Below are 6,103 nucleotides of genomic sequence, written 5' to 3'. Positions count from 1 at the left end.
CACGGTAGGATGTCACCAGGAAGCAGCGCCAGAGTGGAGGGACGACATCCTCTTCTGAGGGAGGGTCTGTGCAGTTTGACCCAGCGGGAGAGACCCTTTCCCTGCTGGTCATCAGAGGCCCTGACTTCAGAAGAGGATTCTGGGCCATGGGGGGCTGGCCAGTAACGGACCTGGACGTAAGTGAGGTTAATGGACTAAGATGAACTCAGCTCCCTCGCCCTCTGGGTAGAGATGCTGGGGCAAAGGCCTGTTTGTATAACACCTTTGGGTTAAATAAATTAGGTGCTGCTCAAAATACATAACAAAAGCCCACTGGAGTGGGGTTCATTCTGTGGCGTGGACTCAGGCCGTGTCTCCGCTCTCCACGCTGGGGGTGCGAGTCCCTGCTCGTGTGCACAGACTGGGCGAGTTCTCAGCGTGTCAGAGCCGTGTAAATAGCACTGTAGCTGCAGACGTAGGGGGAGCATCCGCGGAGGCCTGGCTGAGCTGTGGCAAGTAGAAACCTGGCACCGACACAGAGACCGCATGGACCAGAGCATGACAAACCGCTGCTATAGAGAGACGGACGGAGCTAGGATCTGGTTCTCCACGCTCGCCTGGTACTGAGAATCTGCAATAACTCAGCTGCTGGCACGAGGGAGAAGGAGATAAAGCTGCTAATGTTCAGGGCGGTTTTGGAACAGGTCCCCAGCTGGTATGAATTGGCACCGCTCCAAGGCCGGATGCTAGGCCGGGTGGATAAATCACTGGCTGGCCGGTACGTGTGGGGTCAGAGGGACACAGATGAATAGACACTGTTTGAATAGTGAGGCCGCCCGGGGCTGGACACGTGGCCCAGTGTGCTCAGTGCTGCAAACACAGAACAAAACGACACCAGCTGGTGTGTGTCTGTCCTCAGAGCTGGGCGCTATTTCCTCATCGTCCACCAGGTTTGAGCTTTTTGCTGTTCTCGTTCACCAAGGGTGGGACAGGAGCATCCTGCTCTGAGCTCCTCTCGGCTAGGAAAGACGAGACTAGCTTAGTTTTCCCGGGGTAGTGTCTTGTGCTGTGAGAGTCAGGACTCCTGGGTTCAATTCCTGACTCTGCACATGGGGCAAGACACTTCCCTTCTCTGTGCCTCAGTTTCACCTTCTGCACAATGGGGTTGCAGGAACATTCCCTTTTCCAGCGCAGGGCCGGAACCGCAGTCAGGGAAAGACTCCAGTTGGTTGCAGTGGGTCTGGGGTAAGGTCCATAATTTGCAAAGCCAGGAATTGTAGGCTAGAGAAGGGGAAATGGAGCTGGGACACAGGACATGTGGGTTCTGTTCCCTGTTGTGTGACCTTGGCCCTGATGCTTTGCTGCCTGTGCCTCAGTTTCCCCTCCCAACCTTTCTCTCTATGTGCACTGGAAGCTCTGCTGGGCAGGGGTTGTTTCTTCCTCTGTGACTGTGCAGTGCCCTGTACAATGGCAGCCCCTAGGGGTTCCCAAAATCCCCCTTAACCAATTCGTAGGAGATTAACAGGGTATGGCAGGTGGCTCCCTGTCCAAGGGGGGAGAGATTTCATTGCCTTGCTGTATCCCAGCGTCCCCCATCATGACTGGGTCCCATGTGCTCGGTGCTGGACAAACCCAGTGCCAGGGACAATCCTGGCAGCAGAGACCCTATAGTATAAAAGCCACCTGCAGAGAAAGGAGTGGGGATGGGGACAGAACACAGCGACCAGAGACCATGGTGATGGGTGTCACAGGTGTGTTAGAGATGGGCATTGTGGCTGCTGGGTTGAATGGGGGGTAGAGGGAGGCTGTGGAGGAATGGTAGGGGGTGTGGTTCAGGACTGAGGGGTGCTGCTAAAGCTGTTTTGGGGGTAGGGCTGGGATAGCAGGGAGCTGTGAGTTGGGATTGAGGGGCATGGGCATATCTTCGACACTTGACAGCAAATATTTACCAACCCGGTGCCTACTTTTATGGCCATTGATTGGGAGTCTCTGCTCCCCAGCTGTGTATGCTGAGTTGCTCATTGTGTGTCTCCCGCCCTTGGGCTCCATATAAGGGCCCCAGAGTGGGAGGAGGCTCAGACACTTTCCAGATCCAGCTTCCAGACGAGCCCCAGGACAGGGTGAGTTGGCAACCCAGCTGGGGTCAGGTTCTGAGGTGTCTTCCTAGCTCTGGGGGCTCATTGGGGCTGATGGGTCACAGTAGGTGGAGGCCGTGAGCCAGAACTCCTGGGCAGAGCTGGCCAAGAACCTTTCAGCCGATAGTCATTTGTTCTCCAAACAAACGCCCTTTCAGTCGACCGAAAATGAGCTGCAAATTCCTGAGTCGGCTGAACCTGAGTGATCAAAATGTGGCAGAAATGGCCATGCGAGAAGCTCTGAGTCAAGTGGGAATTTTTCATTTTGAGGCTGGGTATTCTGACAAAAGCAGAGGAAGATGAGAGGTACAGGATGGCTGAGGAGAAAATACCGGCCCTTTAGCCCCAAGGTTTGGTCACTTATCGGGGATGTGGGAGTCTCTGCCTGATGAACAGAAAGGATTTGAACTTGGATCTCTCTCTGGGTCTCTCCTCTTGCATTTGTTCTACTTGGACTCAGTAATTAGCCATTGGAGCAGGGACTTGACCTTTACTCTGATAAACGGCACAGCGTCGAGTGTAGGGTGCTTGGCGGTAGGTCATCCCCTGGCAGAACTCTGAGCTGAGCAAAACTCAAAGGTCTGGAAAGTGGGAAACGCACAGGTAAGGCTGCCCATGTAACCTTAACTAGGGCCGCTTTCAGTGCTGCCCAGCTATGCCCTGTTAACACGTGTGTGGCTGAACTTGCCTGTTGTAAACTCATTGTGCAAAGGCCAGGTCTGCCCCAGACCCTGATTCACATAGGGGATAGAGTGGCGCTCGGAGAACCCCAGAAAGACAAGCCCCCTCCAGATTCTGGCTCACATGAAGGGGGCAGAGATGAGGGGTCAGATGCCCATAAATGTGCAGTTCCCTCCCCGCCCCCAGATCCTGGGTCACATACAGAGGACAGGGAATGGAGACAGGGCTCAAACACCTCTGGGGGCCAGGGACCACCAGATCCTAGCTCACACAGTGGGGTAGAGAAAAGGCTCAGATGCTCTGAGATAAGCAAGCCCCCCAGAATCTGGTTCACATGAGGGGGCAGGGAAGGGGGAGGTCACACCCCAGTGGGAGGGGCTGGGGGCCCCACTGGTAGTGGCACATATACAGGAGGGTAATGTGTGGCTGACAGGATCTCCTTCCCCAATGCTCCCCCAGTCTCCCTATCACTCCCACGCCAAACGTTCCCCTTTTCTGTGTCCCAACACTCCTCTTCCCTTAACCCCCATGAGCCCCTATTCAACTCCTCCTCCTCGGCAGGCAGAGGGGGGACTTGAACCCGGGTCCCACATACCCGTTAGCTCCCCAGCCCGCTGGGTGACAGGTTAAAGGGAGGCCTGACTCCAGCCCTTCAGGAAATTTTGTCCTCCTCTACTTTAATCCTAGTGCCGACATGGAAGGCAAACCTGTCCCCTTGGGGTGCAGTGGCAGGTTTGGTTTCCACCTGACATGACTTGTTTTCACCTTGTCAGCTGGTTGAAAGTTTTAACATATTTTGTTCTCCTGCTGCCCCAAACCAAAGACACATATTGAGTTGTGTGTGATGGCCCCAACACCCATTATTCATCAAGTTCTGCCTCTGGGCTCTAGCCCGGCTCTTGGAGGGAAGTGCAGTCTAGTGGTTAGAGAAATGGGGGACTTTGGGGGTGGGGTGGGTGAGGCAAGGCTCTGGGGGCAGAGTGGGGGGACCATGGGAGGGGGCATAAGTTTGGAGGCAGAGTGGAGAGATAAGGAGAGGAGGCAGATTGGGAGGATAATGTGAGGGGCAAAGTTTGGGGGCAGAGTGGAGGGGATAATGGGAGAGGGAAGACTGGGAGGACTATAGGCGGGGGCGGAGCTTTGGGGGCGGAGGGGCATTTGGTGCCCGGATGCTCCACACTAGAAGCAGCTCCCCATGGTGTCTCCGTCCTGCAGGCCCTGTTCTCCCTGCTACAGACAAACCCAGGGCCGGCCCTGCCATGGCCCCAAAGTCACCCCGCCCAGCTCTCCTGCCCCTGCTCTGCCTGGCAGCTGCCTGCCTGGCACTCTCGACAGCTGACGCCCAGTATGATAAATTCCTGAAGAGACATCTCGACTTCCCCAAGTCATGGGCTGAGAACGACCAGCTGTACTGCACAACCATGATGGGGAAGCGTAGCATCCGCTGCCAGGGCAAGAACACCTTCGTCCACGCCAGCGAGGCCCAGCTGAGAGCCGTCTGCAGCTCGGGGTTGAGCCACGGGCAAAATGCCCGCGACAGCCTGGGCACCTTCCGGCTGACCTTCTGCACCCGCCTACCCAAGGGTCCGTGCCTCTACCGGGGCAGCTCCACCATAGCCCGTATCCGCCTGGTCTGCCACAACGGGTTGCCCGTCCAGTACGTGAGGCGTATCTAGTGCCACCCTGCCCAGGCACTGTACTGTTTTAAGTGTGGATTTCCCAAAAATATTATAAAAATAATCCGCACTCCAGTGACTTACTGATTAGAAAACAGGCCATGATAGCCATGATATCAGAAGCTTTGCTCTTAGGTAAACTATTTGCAAACATGCATCTCCAAAGGAGCTAAAGCCGTCTTCAACCATATAAGTAGTAATCAAAGCTTGCACCACTGGGTGGAAACAGGAGTTAGAGAGGTCACCCATATCCTCTTGAAAACATTTTCCAAGCAGTATGTCCTTCTTTAAATTGCAGGGATACAGCCTTATACAATCGACTGTATAAAATTGCCTTTTACAGCCTTATACAATCGACTGTATAAAATCACTTCCTAAAAATCGACTTCTATAAATTCAACCTAATTTTGTAGTGTAGACATACCCTAATTAGAGCAGTTTTACTTTCAGTCAGGAATTGGTAAGGATTTAAATGGAGGGTTATTGCTAGAAAGAGAGAAGGGAGAAAGTCCCACTTTTACAGTTTCATTTTATGGCTTCTCATTAGGATCCTTTTTGATCCCGAATACAGAGCATTTAGACATTCCTTTCAAGTCAGGACTCTCCTTAAACCGCATCCTCCTTCCTTTGTTCTCCAGATAATCTTATCCCTCTACCAGACTGCTGTCCTGGTCATTGATAAGGTCCAAGTGGTTTGTTGCCATTCGCAGTGTATTTACAACTTGCCACTATTAATTATTGCACACGACAAACAATGCTTATCGGCCTTCGCAAAACATAGCAGAAAAGAAGAGAGTCTATACAGATAAAGCCAGACAGAAGTTATATAAGTTATGTTTTAGCATCTGTGTAAACACACTTGAGTGTCATAAAGGTGGTTTTCCAGCCAACGAGGTGCTGTCTTCCTCCCAAGTGGCTTACCCTTGGGTGGCTGCGTGGCGTGGTAGAAAGCTATCACTTCAAGTGCAATGAGCCAAACTCCTTGTCAGCACTCAGCTCTGGGGGCCTTTAGGTGCCTAAGCCCCTTTGTGAATCTAGCTCCCGGAGATGGTCCATGGGAGTTGGGCACCTCATTCCCTTAGGTCTCTTGGAATAGCTCAGCCCCTCTGAATAGCAAAAGAAGACGTAGTTATTCCTCTCTCCTGACCAGGGACGTTGCATTGATGGCACAAGTTGGGAGACTCCCCCTTGGTTCTGTCTAAGGCACGTGGCTGACTTGTGCTAAGCCCGTTTTGATGAGGAGAGCTCCCCACACTATGGGCCTGAATGAACAGACAGCGGTAGTGTCTGTTCCAAGGTCTGTTTGTTTCACAATTGACGTTACCTGTTAGGATATAGATATTCAGGCCTGTCTGTAAAGGCCTATTACTTTAAGAATTTAGGTATATGTTTAACATTTAGCTAGTTATAAAGGTATAAAAAAAGAATGACAATCGCTGTCTGCCTGTGTAAGGGTCTTCTCTCACAGTGACAGTCTGAGGCCCTGTTCTTGAGGCCTTTGGCTAAGCAGCAGAGGCAGCCATGACTGGGAAGCGACCGGTCACCTCCTCACATTCCAAACTAGTCACAATGAAATCAGGTGCTATTGGGCTGTAAGGAATACAATCCTGTCCTGATAATGCCTATCACCTC

At 52.7% G+C, this 6,103-nt stretch overlaps 1 pseudogene across 2 annotated transcripts; it reads left to right on the top strand.

The window, feature by feature from the left end:
• The first annotated feature begins 871 nt into the window (after window positions 1-871).
• On the top strand, window positions 872-5,896 carry LOC311529978 (ribonuclease pseudogene; annotated as a pseudogene). 2 transcript variants are annotated; one of them, XR_014714742.1, is made up of 2 exons: window positions 872-929; window positions 4,011-5,896. The product of XR_014714742.1 is annotated as a ribonuclease pseudogene (transcript). The 2 variants fall into 2 exon arrangements; XR_014714743.1 differs by lacking the exon at window positions 872-929 and adding an exon at window positions 2,018-2,099.
• The last annotated feature ends 207 nt before the right edge of the window (window positions 5,897-6,103 follow it).

The sequence above is a fragment of the Lepidochelys olivacea genome (genome assembly GCF_965140295.1).
Source record: "Lepidochelys olivacea isolate rLepOli2 genome assembly, chromosome: 13".
Classification (NCBI taxonomy): domain Eukaryota; kingdom Metazoa; phylum Chordata; order Testudines; family Cheloniidae; genus Lepidochelys; species Lepidochelys olivacea.
The sequence above is the reverse complement of the archived record's forward strand: the minus strand, read 5'-3'. Positions and strand labels throughout refer to the sequence as shown.